The sequence below is a fragment of the Carlito syrichta genome, unplaced genomic scaffold (genome assembly GCF_000164805.1).
Source record: "Carlito syrichta isolate Samal-C Ts95f unplaced genomic scaffold, Tarsius_syrichta-2.0.1 Scaffold308813, whole genome shotgun sequence".
NCBI classification, from domain to species: Eukaryota; Metazoa; Chordata; class Mammalia; order Primates; family Tarsiidae; genus Carlito; species Carlito syrichta.
Genome location: NW_007252909.1, coordinates 144307 through 160965, shown reverse-complemented (window position 1 = coordinate 160965; position 16659 = coordinate 144307).

Sequence of the window (16659 nt, the reverse complement as noted above, 5' to 3'; positions counted from 1 at the left end):
GACCAATGTACTAACAGATACGTTTTGTGTATGTTTGCATGTTATATACACATACTGTGCATGTATGTATGCTTCATCTGGAGGTCTGATCACCAACTATAATATTTTTTCAGTGAGAAAAAATGTTTAAGTATTTCTCTTTGGCGACATCGGACCATCAGAAGGAAGTGCTGAAGAGTTAAGGGAGTTTTATGACAAAAGCTATCAAGGTTAACTTATTTGTTCCTTACAAAGCCAAAGAAGCTCATATGATACCTGGAGCTAGCAACAGTAACTTCCTAACAAAAGCTGTAGGAACTCAAGTACAAAGACCATTCTCAAGTCCAGAAGTGTCTTCTAAGTGATTTTGGGTGGTGAAACTGAGCAACACATGCATGCAAAGATATTCTGTCAACAAAATCAAATAAGATAGCATATGTGAAAGTACCTAACAGTGCGTAACATAAAAGATACATGATTTTAAAAAACTAGTTTCTTCCACTTCCTGCTCCAAGTTATTTGTATGAAAAACAAGCAAGTATGCAGAGTAGAGTCACAATCTCCTAATTAGTTGGGCAAATTGGTGAAATGCTCTCTCAAGTCCAGGCAGATTGAGTCTGCATACCTAGTGGCACATCTGCTAAGAACAACTGGGACATAACCAGCCACATCTCAGAAATCAGAAATCTCTTAAGAATAATTTTGAGCTGGGCACGGTGCCTCACGCCTGTAATCCTAGCACTTCGGGAGGTGAAGTCAAGAGGACTGCCTGAGCTCAGGGGTTCGAGACTAGCCTGAGCAACATGGGAAGACATCTCTACAATAAATAAAAAATTTAGTTGGGTGTGGTGACACACATCTGTAGTTCCAGCTACTTAGAAGGTTGAAACAGAAGGATGACCTGAGGCCAGCAGGTTGAGGCTGCAGTGGCCGTGAGCGTGTCACTGCACTCCAGCCTGAGTGACAAAGACTATGACTCAAAAAAACAAAAAAAGAATAATTTTGGCCAGGCATGGTGGCTCATGCCTATAATACCAGCACCTTGGGAAGTTGAGGAAGGAGGACTGCTTGAACCCAAGAGTTCAAAACCAGCGTGGGCAACAAAGCAAGACTTCATCTCTACAAAAAAATTTAAAAATTAGGCTGGGTGCAGTGGCTCAAGTCTGTAATCCCAGCACTTTGGGAAGCCAAGGTGAGAGGACTGCCTAAGCCCACGGGTTTGAGAACAGCCTGGGCAACCTGGCGAGACCTCATCTCTACAATAAATTGAAAAATAAGCCGGGTGGAGCAGCACATGCCTGTAGTTCTAGCTACTTGGAAGGCTGAAGTGGAAGAATCCTCTGAGCCCAGCAGGTCAACACTGGGATGGCCGTGAGTGTGCCACTGCACTCCAGCCTGGGCGACGGAGTGGGACTTCAACTCAAAAAAATTAGCCAGGTATGATGGCGTGCAAATGTAGTCCCAGCTACTTGGGAGACTGAGGCAGAAGGATCACCTGAACCCAAAAGGTCAAGGCTGCAGTGAGCCATGATCATGCCACTACACTCCAGCCAGGGTGACAGACCCTGACTCACCAAACAAATTTTTAAAAAAATTATTTCATCCACCAATCAGCAGCACAGCAAGTGGACAGAAAGTTATCCTTAAAGCAAGTCTCCCCGGCAGATGAGCACAACACAACTCAGCAAAATCACCTAGTTATCACTTCAATCTGCATTACAATCTGCATTCCTCCATTTCTTTTTTTAAAACTTTAAATTAACATTGTCTTTTGTCTTGTTTTGTTTTTAAAGTAAGATTTATTGAGAAAACAGAAAAGCTCTCACAGTGGGAGGGGACCCAAGGGGTTGCCCAACAGTGTCTTTATTTTCAAGTCTTTTATTAGAAATATCATGCTTGCCAGGCTCGGTGGCTCAGCCTGTAATCCCGTGCCTTTGGGAGGCTGAGGTGAGTGGATTGCCTGAGCCCGCGGGTTCGAGACCCGCCTGGGCAACTTGGTGAGACCTCATCTCTACAATAAATAAAAAAATCAGCCGGACATGGTAGCGCATGCCTGTAATTCCAGCTACTTGGAAGACTGAAGTGGAAGGATCGCCGGAGCCCAGCAGGTCGAGGCTGCGGTGGCCGGGAGCGGCCACTGCACTCCAGTGTGGGCAACAGAGTGAGACTCCAACTCAGAAAAAAAAAAAAAAAAAAAGAAATATCATGCTTAAGCTGGGCATGGTGGCTCACACCTGTAATCCCAGCACTTCAGGAAAGCCAAGACAGGAGGATCACTTGAGGCTAGTTCAAGAAATAGCATGCTATTCCTATATTACTTCATTCTATTTTTTAATTTTTGACTTTAAATATGTGGGGTACAATTCAGGGTTAGGTATACAAATGTTCATTATGCAGGTACCCTTGTTGATGAGGTGTGCCCCCGCCTCCCCTGGCAGTTTCCCACTACTGCCATTCCTGCCCCTGCCCTCCCCTGGCAGTTTCCCACTACTACCAATCTCTTTCTTACAGTATTACAATAGTTGCTCAAGGTCTGCTTATGAGTGAGAACATGTGATTCTTGGTCGTTTCTGTAATAGATAATTCAGTATTATAGCCTTTAAGTCCATCCAAGTTGCTGCAAAGTTCATAACATTATCCTTCTTTATGGCTGCATAATATCCCATTGTGTATATGTACCATAATTTTTTATCCAGTCCTATTTTGATGGGCAGCACGACTGGTTCCATGTTTTTGCTATTGTGAATAATGCTGCAATAAACATGCATGTGCAAGTATCTTTTTCATAGAGTGACTTGAGTTCCTCCAGGTATATTCTCAGTATGGCGACTGCGGGGTTGTATGGGAGGTCAATTTTTAGATCTTTTAGGAATCGCCACACTGTTTTCCACAGAGGCTGTACTAGTTTACACGCCCATCAACAGTATAGAAATGTTCCCTTTTTGATGCATCCTTTCCAGCATCTGTTGTTTTTTGAGTTATTGATGATGGCCATCCTGACTGGAGTTAGGTGGTATTTCAGTGTGGTTTAATTTGCATTTCTTTGATGACTAGTGAGGCTGAGCATTTTTTCATGTATCTGTTGGCTGCTCATATGTCTTCTTTTTTTTTTGGGTTGTAGTCTCACTCTGTCGTCCAGACTGGAATGCAGTGGCCACTTCCGGCCACCGCAGCCTTGACTTGCTGGGCTCCGGCGATCCTTCCGCCTCAGCCTTCCAAGTAGCCGGAATTACAGGCATGCGCTACCATGCCCGGCTGATTTTTTTTATTTATTTATTGTAGAGATGAGGTCTCGCTGCCCAGGCAGGTCTCAAACCCGCAGGTTCAGGCAATCCACTCACCTCAGCCTCCCAAAGGCGCAGGATTACAGGCTGAGCCACCAAGCCCAGCTTGTCTTCTTTTAAGAAGTATTTATTCATATCTTTTGCTCAATTTGTAATGGCACTGTTTTTTTTCTTTTCAGCATGTTTGAGTTCCTTGTAGATCCTAGATGTTAGGCCTTTATCAGATATACAGTTGGCAAATATTTTTTCCCATTCTGTGGGCTGTCTCCCCACTATCTTAATGATTTTTGGCTTTGCAGAAGCTTGTCAGTTTGATGACATTCCACTTGTCGATCTTATCTCTTACGGCATGGGCATTTGGGCTTTTGATCAGAAATTGGCTGCCAGTTCCAATTTCCATTAGAGTGTCTCCTGTGTTTTCTAAGGTTCTTATAGTTTAAGGTTTTATATTTAGGTCTTTGATCCATTTAGAGTTGATGTATGTGTATGGTGATAGGTAGGGGTCTTGTTTTAATCTTTTGCATGTGGTCAGCCAGTTTTCCCGCACCATTTACTGAACAGGTTCTCCTCTCCCCAGTGGTTGTTGGTGGAGGCTTTGTTGAAGATGAGTTGGTTGAGAAATTGAGGTTTTGCTCATGGAATCTCTAACCTGTTCCATTGGCCTATATGCCTGTTCTTGTACCAATACCAGGCTGTTTTGATTATTGTAGCTTTAAAATAAAGCTTAAAGTCTGGGAGCATGATGCCTCCCGTGTTTTTGTTTTGTTTTGTTTTTTCCTGAAGATTGTTTTTGGCTATTTGCAGTCATTAGTATCCATATGAATTCCTGTATTGTCATTTCTAGGTCTGAGAAGAATGCTGCTGGAAATTTAATGGGTATTGCATTAAATCTGTAGATTGCCTTGGGTAGGATGGACATTTAACAATGTTGATTCTTCCAATCCATGAGCATGGTATATTTTTCCATTTGTTTGTGCCATCTTTGATTTCTCTGAATAGTGTTCTGTAGTTTCTGTTGTAAAGGTCTTTGACTTCTCTGGTTAGGAAGATGTCAAGGTATTTCTGTGTGTGTGTGTGTGTGTGTGTGTGTGTGTGTGTGTGTGTGTGTGTTGAATGAGAATGTACTTTTTATTTGGGCTTCTGTTTATTTATTGTATAGGAATGTGACTAACTTTCGTAGATTTATTTTATCCCGAGACTTTGCCAAAGTCCTTTATCAGTGCAAGGAGGTTTCTGACAGATTCTCTTAGGTTTTTGAGGTATAGAATCATGTCGTCTGCAAAGAGGGATGCCTTAACTTCCTCTTTTCCTATTTGGATACTCCTGATTTCTTTCTCTTGTCTGCCTGCTCTAGCTAGGACTTTCAATACTATGTTGAACAGGAGGGGTGAGAGTAGGCATCTTTGTCTTGTTCCAGTTTTCAGAGGAAATGGTTCCAATTTCTGTCTGCTTAGCAGTATGTTGGCTGTGGGATTCTTGTAGATGTCTCTTAATATTTTGAGTATGTTCCATCTATGCCTAGATGTTCAAGGATTTTTATCAAGAAGATGTGTTGGATTTTACCAAAAGTTTTTTCCGTGTCTAATGATATATCTAATGATAGTCATGTGGTTTGTATCTCTACATCTGTTGATGTATTTCATTATGTTAATGGCTTGTGGATATTGAACCAGCCCTGCATCCCAAGGATGAAACCTACTTGATCATGGTAGATGAGTTTGGAGATGTGTTGTTGGATCCGGTTTGCTAGAATCTTGTTGAGAATTTTAGCATCTATGTTCATCAAGGATATTGGCCTGTAGTTTTCTTTCTTCACTGGATCTTTATCCGGTTTTTGGGTATCAATGTGATGTTAGCTTCATAAAATGATTTGGGGAGAGTTCTATCTTTTGCCATTGCCTAGAATATTTTCAATAGGATTGATAACAGCTCCTCCTTGATGTTGTGTAGAATTCTGCTAGAAAGCCATCTGGTCCAGAGGTTTTTTTTGTAGGTAGTTTTCTTATGACATAGTCAACTTACTGGGTTGTTATTGGTCTATTTAGGGTTTCAATTCTTCTTGTTTCAACCTGAGGAGGTTGTGTGATATCAGAAAGTCCTCTGTTTCATTTAGGTTTTTAAGTTTGTTTCCATACAGGTATACATAGTAATCTCTGATAATCTTTTCTATTTCTTCGGGGTCAGTTGTGACTTCATCATTTGAATTTCTGATTGTGTATTTGGGCTTTTTCTCTCTTCTTCTTGGTCAGTCTAGCTAGGGATCCATCAATCTTGTTTGCCCTTTCAAAAATCCAGATTTTGGTTTTGTTTTGTTTTTTGTATTATATTTTTGTCTTCTATGTATCGAATTTGGGCTTTTATTTTGGTGATCTGGATTCTTCTGCTGAATTTAGGGTTTTAGCAGTCTTACTTTTCCAGCTTCCTTAGGTGATTTGTTAGGCTGTTAACTTGTGATTTTTCCATTTTCTTCATATGTGTTCATAGCGATATGAATTCCCCTTTCAAGACTGCTTTCATACCATCTCAGAGATTTTGGTAAGATGTTTCTTCATTTTCATTTGTTTCCAGGTATCTTTTAATCTCTATTTTGATTTCTGTGTTGACCCAGGAGTTATTTAGCATCATGCTGTTTAGTGTCCATGTCTTTGTGGGTTTTGGGAGAACTGTGTTGGTGTAGATTTTTATTTTTATTACACTGTGGTCTGAGAAGGTGCATGGCAGAATTTCAATCTCATAGAATATGTTTATGCTTGATTTATGGCCAAGGATGTGGTTGGTCTTAGAGTACATTCCACATGGTGATGAGTAGAATGTATATTCCATGGTTGTTGAGTGGAGTGTTCTGTAGGTATCAATTAAGTCCATTTGGTCAAGTGCCACACTGAGGTTCTGGACCTTCTTGTTGACTTTTTGTCTTGATTATCTGTCTAGGGTTGTTATTGGGGTGTTTAAGTTCCCAGTTATGATAGTATTAGAGTCGATACCTTTTTTTAGTTTACCTAGAAGTTGCTTTATGAAAATTAGTATTCCTATGTTGGGTGTATATATGAATGGGATGGATATTTCTTGTTGATGGACTGAACCTTTATCATTTTGTATTGACCTTCCATATCTTTTTAAATTTTTGATAGCTTAGAGGGTATTTTATCTAATATTAAGATTGCAGCTCCTGCTTTCTTTTGTGTCCCCTTCGTCTGAAATTTTGTTTCCCATCCTCTTAGTCTGTGAGTGTCCCTTCTGGTGAGATGAGTCTCTTGGAGACAATACATTGTAGCCTCATGATATTTTATCCAATTAGCCATTCTATGTCTTTTCAATGGTACATTTAGTCAATTCACATTCAGGCTAATTATTGAGATGTGAGAGTTTATCCCTGTCATGAGGTTCTTCTAGAGTCTGTTGTTGTTACTGCTATTTGTTTGTTGCCTTTCTTTTGATTTTGGGGTTTATTCATGTGTGTTTTCAATCTTTTTCCTGCATTCTTGTGAAGGGTATTGTTGTTTTTTTCCTTTCTTCTGTGTTTAATACTCTAAGTGTTTCTTGTAGAGCTGGTCTGCAGTCAGCATAAACTCTTGGGCAGTGAATGTCTGGGAAAGATTTTAATTCTCCATCACTGACGAAACTTAGTTTAGCTGGGCAGGTAATTAATTCTTGGTTGAAACTGCTTATCTTTGAGAACTTTGAAGACTGGGCTTCAAGCTCTCCTAGACTGAAGTGTTTCTGTAGATAAGTCTGTTGCTATTCTATTTTTTTTTGAGTTGGAGTCTCACTCTGTCACCAAGACTGGAGTGCAGTGGTTGCTCCTGGCCACCACAGCCTTGACCTGCTGGGCTCCGGCGATCCTTCCGCCTCAACCTTCCAAGCAGCTGGAACTACATGCGCGTACTACCACGCCCAGCTAATTTTTTTTAAATTTATGGTAGAGATGAGGTCTCGCCAAGTTGCCCAAGCGGATCTTGAACCCACGGGCTCAGGCAATCCACTCACCTCAGCCTCCCAAGGCACGGGATTACAAGATGAGCCACCGAGCCTGGCTAGTCTGTTGCTATTCTAATTGGTCTTCCCCAGTAGGTAGTCTGACCTTTCTTTCTTGCTGCCTTTAGGATTTTTTTTTTTTATACCTACTTTGTGTAGGTGAATTACTATGTGTCTAGAAGTTCGTCATTTGTTGTCTTGCAGAGATTCTCTGAATTACTTATGTTTGAACGATTGCATCACTGATGAGATAAGGGAAGTTTTCGTGGATAATTTCATGGAATGTTTGTTCCAGGGTGGTCTCTATCTCTCTATCTACCTCAGAGATTCCAATTAATCTCAGGTTCAGCCTCTTGAAATAATCGCTCATCTCTTGGAGGTTTTGTTCTGTCTTTTTAAGCTTCTTTTCTGTATTACTGACAGTTTGGGTTACTTCCATATTTTGGTCCTCAAGCTCTGAGATTTTCTTCTGCTTCTTAATTCTGCTTTCCATGTTTATCAGTTTGTTGTTTATTTCATTCACTGCATTCTTTATTGCTGTTATCTCAGTTATTAATTCCTTCATTCTTTCCTCTTGTCTCTCCTAATTTCTATTTATTCTATTAATATCTTAATACCTGAGCTTGTGGATTGAGACCAGTCATTGTGGAGGCTCTTCATTGTTTGAGTTCTGAAGTCTGTATTCTCAGTGGCTGACCTTCCAGGGGTCTATGTGAGACTCATACTCTTCCTTCTATTTTTCTTCATTTGTGTAGGTTTTCCTCCTCCCTTTTTTACCTCTTCTTTAACTCTGTTGTTCAGTGATATCTTTTATTTTTGTTTGCTCAATCTACTGTTGTTCCTTATGTAGATCCTCTGGTTTTGTTCAATTCTGAAGCTGGACTGGGGGTGAGGGCTTGTGCTTTTTGCAGTTTTGAGATTTAATTAAGGGGGAAGCTGTGATTCAGAAACTATCTGCAGATCCCAGTATCCACTGACAAGTGTTATGGGCCCCCTAGAGCCACTTCCCACTGCTTTACAATCTGTCCATGCAGTAGGGGTGTCTGTTTGCCCCCTGAAAGTAAAATGAGATAAGAGAAGGGAAAAGAATGGAAAAAGGAAAGAGGAAGACAAAGGGAAGTGGAAAGAGAGAAGAAGAAGAGGGAAAACAGGCAGGTGTACCAACTAACGAATAAACAGAGAGACAAAGACAGAAAAAACAAAAAAGACAAAAACATACAATCATATAAACAAAAACCCCCCTGTTCATGTACTCTCCCTCAAAAATACTCACACATAAACAGAAAAGCTAAACTAAAAGCATTAAAATAACAGAAACAAAAAACAAGTCCAAAAACGTAAACAAAAACAGAAAGAGAGAGAGAAGAAAAAAGTTAAAACTAAAATAAACAAGAAGGGGGAAAAAAAAACTTGCTCTGTGACTGTTTCTGTGATTCCAGGTTCCTTTCAGGCCTCCATGTTAGGGAGTGGCTCTGGTCTTCAGTCACTCCCCTCCATTCTTAGCACAGGCTGATAGGGTTGCTCTCAGCATATAGGTCAGATGCTCCATGGACTACTGTGGGAGGAGGATGGATCGGACTTACCCTACTCGCTGCTGCTATCAAGTCTCCCACTCAGATCTGACATGTCTGTGCCTGTTGCAGCATGGGGGAGGGGTGTCTGTCTCTCTTAGTCTAATGAGAAGATAGCCTCTGGGTCTCAAGATGGAGACTGGGCGGAGACTGGGAGGAGCTGGGCAGCCAATGCAAGTCTCTGTCCAGTCCCAGGACTGAGAAGATGGTGCCCATGGGAGTCTTGTCACCAGCAGTGGAGCTTTAGTCCAGATTTCCATGACCTGCCTTATCCACGGTTCCTCCTTCTTATGCCCAGTCTGCTACTACAGGTGATGGTATGGGCCAGGTGCCAGGTGGTGAGGGGCGACTGTTTTCTGCTGCCTCCTCTCAAGAAAGTCCCAAGAACAGCAAACGAACCTGCGTACCAAGGCCTCCAATCTCAGGGCAGTGGTGGGTTGCAGTCACTTCCAAAGGAGAGTCCCAGGTGCATGAACCCAAGTCTCCCCTCAGAGGGACTTTCACTTACCCACTACTGGCACACACCCACTCACACAGAGAATCTTTATGGACACTCGCTTTTGCGGAGACTCTCACAGTCTGACCTGTTCCGTTGCTATCTTGCCAGGAAGCCCATTCTCCTCCATTTCTATGATCAATGAGTAACCATACATATCTGGCATATTAAATCATATTAAATAATTAAACACTCCATGCTAGGTAGGGCAAATTATTTTTCAACTGTTTCAAAGGTTTAATTTTGAAATGCAATAGTCTTTACTTTTAGAAAATTATTTTAAGTAAATTCTACGATTTCTGAGATGTAGACTTTGGGTTTAACAATCTCCTATACAGACAGGCACGATGGCTCACAACTGTAATCCCAGCACTTTGAAAGGCTGAGGCAAGAGGATTGCCTGAGTCCAGGGGTTTGAGACCAGCCTGGGCAAGTTGGCAAGACCTCGTCTCTACAATAAATCAAAAAATTAGCCAGGTATGGTGGCACATGCCTGTGGTTCCAGCTTCTTGGAAGGCTGAGGCGGAAGAATCACCTGAGCCCAGCAGGTCAAGGCTGCAATGGCTCTGAGCATGCCACTGCAGTCCAGCCTGGGTGACAGAGTGAGACTCCAACTCAAAAAAATACATAAAAAATAGGCTGGGCTCAGTGGCTCAGTCTATAATCCCAGCACTTTGGGAAGCCAAGGCAAATGAACTGCCTGAGCCCATGGATTCGAGACCAGCCTGGGCAACTTGGTGAGACTTCATCTCTACAATAAATAAATGAAAAAAATAGCCAGGCATGATAGTATGCGCCTGTAGTTCCAACTACATGGAAGGCTAACGCAGAAGAATCACCTAAGCCCAGCAGGTGAACACTGGGGGGCTGTGAGTATGCGTGCCACTGCACTTCAGTCTGGGCAACCAAGTAAGACTCCAACTCAAAAAATAAAAAAAAAAAAATCTCTATTTTTGAAAATCTCCTATATAATTAAAGTTGAGTTAGTGTAATGTGTTAATAACTGTTGAGGTGAATATAGTGAAAATTGTAAGGATCAAATGAAAATCATAGAAGGGCCATTAGGGGTCATCTGACTTAATGTTTTAATTTTACAGAAGAAACAACTCAGACCCTGAGTGGTTAGACAAGTTGCTTAATATTAAATAGTTCACTAATGACAGAATGAAAAAAAACATTTTTTTTTTAAGTTGGAGGCTCACTCTGTCGCACAGGCTGCAGTGTAGTGGCACACTCACAGCCACCATAGCCTCAACCTGCTAGGCTTAGGCGATCCTTCCACCTCAGCCTTCCAAGTAGCTGGAACTACATGTGCATGCTACCATGCCTGGCTGATTTTTTTAATTTATTGTATAGATGAGGTCTCACCAAGTTGCCCAGGCTGGTCTCGAGCTCTCAGCCTCAGGCAATCCACTCACCTCGACCTCCCAAAGTGCTGGGATTACAGGCTGAGCCAATGCGCCCAGCCTCAGAATGAAAATTTTTAAATACCAATGCTACTTACGTCTTGTTAGCCAGGTGACCTTTCTTTAATAATAATAACCTCCAGCCAGGTGCAGTGGCCCAAGCCTGTAATCCCAGTACTTTGGGAGGCCGAGGTGAGAGGATTACCTGAGTCCACAAGTTCAAGAACAGCCTGGGCAACTTGGCGAGACCTCATCTCTACAATAAATCAAAAAATTAGCTGGGCGTGGTAGCGTGAGCCTGTAATTCCAGCTACTTGGAAGGCTGAGGCAGAAGGATCACCTGAGCCCAGCAGGTCGACACTGGGGTGGCCATGAGCACGCCACTGCACTCCAGCCTGGGCAATGGAGTGAGACTCTAACTCAATAATAATAATAATAATAATAATAATAACTGCCACTTATCAGATAATTACAATGTGTCAGGTGTCACACTAAGGGTTTTGCCTAATTCCATCACAATCTTATGAGTCAGGGGGCATTATGAAATCCATTTTCAAATAAGGAAACCAGGATTCAAACCCAGTTCTGTCTGATGCCAAAGTTTTTGGTCTTAACCACTATACTATGCCTCTCTACTTTCCATTCATTCATTCAATATTTACTAAGCAAGTATAATGTGTCAGGTGCTGTCTGAGACCCAAGGATACTAGTAATGAAGATGGAGAAGGTCCCTGCCTTGATGGAGTTTATGGTAACAAATAAAAACATAAGCACTTCAGATATGACTGTTAAGTGTTGTAGGGAAAAAAACACAGTAATGTAATTATAACTACAGGGGCAACATTATGTTACCAATCATATATAAAAACACTAAAAATGTAAACTACTACCTCACACCCATTAGGATGGCTGTTACCCAAAGAAAAACAGAAATAACTAGTTTTGTTAAGGTTATGGAGAAACTGAAACCCTTGAGCATTGTTGGTGAGAATATAAAATGGAAGTACATTTAGCTGGACACAGTGTTTTGCAGCTGTAATTCCAGCTACTCGGGAGGATTGCTTGAGCTCGGGAACTATGATTATGCCACTGTTCTCCAACCTGGGCAACAGAGGGAGATTATCTTTTTTTTTAAGGGCTGGGCATAATGGCCCACGCCTGTAATCCCAGTACTTTGGGAGGCAGAGGCAGGAGGACTGCTTGAGCCCAGGAGTTTGAGAACTGCCTAAGTAACACAGTGAGACTTCACCTCTACAAAAAATAAAAAAATTAACCAGACATGGTGGCACATGCCTACAGTTCCAACTACTCAGGAGGCTGAGGCAAAAGGATCTCCTGAGCCCAGGAGGTCAAGGCTGTGGTAAGTCATGACTGTGCCATTGCACTCCAGTCTGGGGCCCCAACTCAAAAAAAGAGACATTTAATCTTTGATAGTGAAAAATGACTAAACAAGATTTTGAATCCTGATCAAAGATAACAGTTATTTGAAATAGTATATTCTGAAAGGCAGACAAACTCATGTCCTCTTTATGGTGTTAATTTTAGCTTGGGCATAAGTAGAAAAATTCTAATCAGAGAAATGAGGATAAACTGATCTTCCAAATTAAAATAAACTATCAAGATTACACACATATTCATTCCAATGCCCATTTATTGTTTTCCTCTTTCTTATATTCCTGTTAAATTTCTCTCAGTCAATTCCTCTGATGTGTCAACAGAGACAAACTGATTACTGTACAGGTAAAGGCAGTTCACTAAGCTCTCTTACTAGACTCAGACTGCTGTTGTGGGAACTGCCTCCTCTTAAATTTATGGACTATTATCAGATAGAAGCAACTCTTAATCTCTCTGGCTTCCTTTTCAGGGGAATGTGCCAAGAAAAGGTAGGGGAGAAAAGACCTAGGTCCACAGTTATCTAAAAGTACTGTCCTTTTTATCTAGTATAGATTCTGAATACATGTTATTCAGCTTCACACTAGGAATGCACCATCAATTTTCTTGGTTTATTTACTAAACTCATGTGGCACATATCTTATATCAGATACATAGGAGAGTAAATAATATAAATTAGGTGAAGATAACTAGCTTAATGATACTATGACATTAATGGGAGGAAAAGAAGTCTTTTGGGGAAAAAATGAAATACGTAAAAAAGAAAAAAAAAAGAAATTATATGAGGCCACTAAAGATTGAGGTGAGAGAGGAAAAAAAAAAAAGAAATTACATGAGGCCACTAAAGAGTGAGGGAGTCCAAAAACAAGTTTGAGACTGGATGATTAATCTGTATTAATCAAGGAGAGGTGTTTTCTAAAGAAGTTTAACCTTATGTTAACTTTAAAAATGAGCAAAGACAATGGAATGGAAAAAAGCTATTCCATTAATTCAGGGCAGCCTCATCAATGTCAGGAAAGCGACAATTATCAGTACAGAATGACAACCAGTACATTTTAAAGTTCTGGTTGAAAAAAACCTACTTGGCAGGCTCGGTGGCTCAGCCTGTAATCCCACGCCTTTGGGAGGCTGAGGTAAGTGGATTGCCTGAGCCCGCGGGTTTGAGACCTGCCTGGGCAACTTGGCAAGACCTCATCTCTACAATAAATAAAAAATTAGCCAGGTGTGGTAGTGCATGCCTGTCGTTCCAGCTACTTGGAAGGCTGAAGCGGAAGGATCGCCGGAGCCCAGCAGGTCGAGGCTGCGGTGGCCAGGAGCGGCCACTGCACTCCAGTCTGGGTGACAGAGTGAGACTCCTACTCAAAAAAAAAAAAAGAAAAAAACCTACTTAGTGGGCTATAAAATGTAATAATTCTGCTTGGTGAGCTATAAAAGTCTATAATCAAATTTGGTGAAGACATTGTAGCTATGGACTAACTACAAGACCAAGAATCAATTTGTTCTAACAACTAAGTCAGTCCATTCATCCCTCATAGACTCTAAATGGAAAGGAAGAAAACTGTTTCTATAGCTATACCAGAATAATATTCTGAAATTTTCTTTTTACCCTCCCATCTGAGAAGTTATGTACAGAATGTTATTAAGCCTATGTTATTTTCAATAGATAGCAAACTATAAAGGTCCAAGACAAAGAAATGGTAGCTAAAACAGATTCTAAGTAAGAACAGCGTATCCAGTACTTGCTTTTGTTAAGTCAAATGTAAATGTTAAATATATAATCAACTGACATTTGTGTAATCCCTCACAGTTAGCAAGTACTTTATCGAGGCAGAGTAAATACACACAGTGAGTAAATATTCCCAGCACTTTGGGAGGCCGAGGCGAGAGGATTGCCTGAGCCCACGAGTTTGTGATCAGCTCAGGCAACTTGGTGAGACTGTATCTCTACAATAAAAATAAAATAAAATAAAGTAAAATATTAGTCAGGCATGGTAGCACGTACCTATAGTTCCAGCTACTTGGAAGACTGAGGCAGAAGGATTGCCAGAGCCCAGCAGGTCGACACTGGAGTAGCCGTGAACGTGCCTCTGCACTCCAGTCTGGGCGATGGAATGAGACTCCAACTCAAGAAAAAACAAACAACAAAAAAAAACTTCTATTTCTCTAAATCCTCACCAAAACTTGGAAACGTTCATCTTTTAAATTTCTGCCATTCGGTAAGTAGGAAATGGTATCTCATGACAGTTTTGTTTCCCTGGTGATTAATGATGTTGGGTATCTTTTTATATGCTTTTGGATATTCATATATATTTCATATTCTTCATATACTTCATATATCCTTTTGCGGTCAATCTTTGACCAATAGCCACCAGCCACCACTGATCTAATTTTAATCACTATAGATTGGTTTTGCCTATTACAGAACTCCACAGAAATGAAAGCATACAGTGAGTTTTTATTCCTGTCTTCTTTGAAATATCTATTCAAAGTCTTTTATTTATTTATTTATTTATTTATTTTGCATCAGAGTCTCACTCTGTCGTCCAGGCTGGAGTGCAGTGGCACACTCACAGCCACTGCAATCTCAACCTCCTGGGCTCAGTGATCCTTCCCCCTCAGCCTTCCAAGTAGCTAGAACCACAGGCACATGTCACCATGCATGGCTAATTTTTCTTTATTGTAAAGATAAGGTCTTGCTATGTTGCCCAGGCTGGTGTTGAACCCGTGGGCTCAGGCAATCCTCTCACCTTGGCCTCTCAAAGTGCTGGGAATTTTGGTGTGAGCCACCACGTCCAGCCTAATTATTTTTTAAATAGGCCATCTGTCATATCACTGAATTTTTAAAGTCTAGTTTAGCTTTGTTGTTTTTTTTTAAACATATTCTGGATATATATAGTATATAAATATTTCCTCCCAAGTCCATGGCTTACCTGTTGAGCTTTTGACAGTGCCTTCTGAAGAATATAAGGTTTTAATTTCAATAAAGTTCAATTTATCAATTTTTATAGCTAGTGTTTCTTATGTTCTAACCCCTGGTTTAGTCCCAAGGGTGCAAAGATTTTCTCCCATGTTTTCGTCTGTAAGTTTTATAGTTTTTGTTTGTGTGTATAGGTCTATAAGACATTTCAAATTAATTTTTGTATATTATGTGAAATAGAAATTGACATTCATTTCTTCACATATGACTAACCAGTTGTTCCACCAACATGTGTTAAAAAGACTATCCTTTCATCTACTGAAATTATGTTTGAGTTGATATTGAAAAGCAATTAACCATATCTGTATGTATCTATTTTTGCATCTTCATTATGTTTCAACAATCCATATATATATTTTTACACCAATATCACACTGTCTTGATTACTCTAGCTTTACAATAAATTTTGAAATCAGGTAATTTAATTCCCCAAAGCTCATTCTTTCTCTTTTAAATTGTTTTGGCAATTCTAAGTCCTTTGTATTTCTATGTTAATTTAGATTCAGAAAGTCAATTTCTACCAAAAAAGCCTGCTGAGATTTTGATTAGGAATAAACTGTATCTTCAGATTATTTGGGGGAAGACTGGAAGTTTAATAATATTGGGTCTTTGAACTTATGAACATGTTATACCACCATTAATTTAGGTCTTCTTTAATTTTTCTTGGCAATTTTTTGTGATTTTCAGTGTAAAGAGTCCCATATTTTTGTTTTTTAATTATTTCATTAAGTTCATTACTTAGCCAGGTGCAGTGGCTCATGCTTGTAATCCCAGCACTCTGGGAGGCAAAGGCAGGAGGACTGCCTGAGCTCAGGGGTTCGAGACCAGCCTGAGTAATATGGCAAGACCTTGTCTCTACAATAAATAAAAAAATTAGCCTAGCATGGTGGCACACACCTATAGTTCCAGCTACTTGAAAGGCTAAAGTAGAAGGATCACCTTAGCCCAGCAGGTCAAGGCTGCGGTGACCATGAGCATGCCCCTGCACTCCAGTCTGGGCAACAGAATGAGACTCCAACTTAAAAAAAATAATAATTCATTATTTCATTATTTTTATTTAATGTATTTTTTTTTTTTTTTGAGTTGGGAGTCTCATGCCTGGCTAGTTTTTCTGTGACTTATTGTAGAAACGAGGTCTCACCAAGTTGCCCAGGCTGGTCTTGAACTTAATGTATTCTTAAGTATACAAATTTCTAGAATTTAAATTGGTCATCTTTTAAAATAAAGAAAATTCACAATTTGAAAAATCCCAGACTTCTGGTTTCTTTTGGAAAAAAAAAAAAAATCAGAAGATCAGCAGTTCTAGGTCTATACTCCTCGACATGCCAACAGATATACTAGAATTAACAAGTAGATAGATACCCTTCTTACACAGGAGTATACTCTCCAATTTGCCAGAGTTCCTACCACTCTTTATTCAAATCCAACTCCACTCATTTAAGGTAGGTGCTTGGAGCCCACAGCCACTGAAAGGCTGGAGGAAGAGGAAGGAGCATGATATGATAGATATGTTGTTGTGTTTTTTTTTTTTAGTTGGAGTCTCACTCTGTCGCTCAGACTGGAGTGCAGTGGCCGCTCC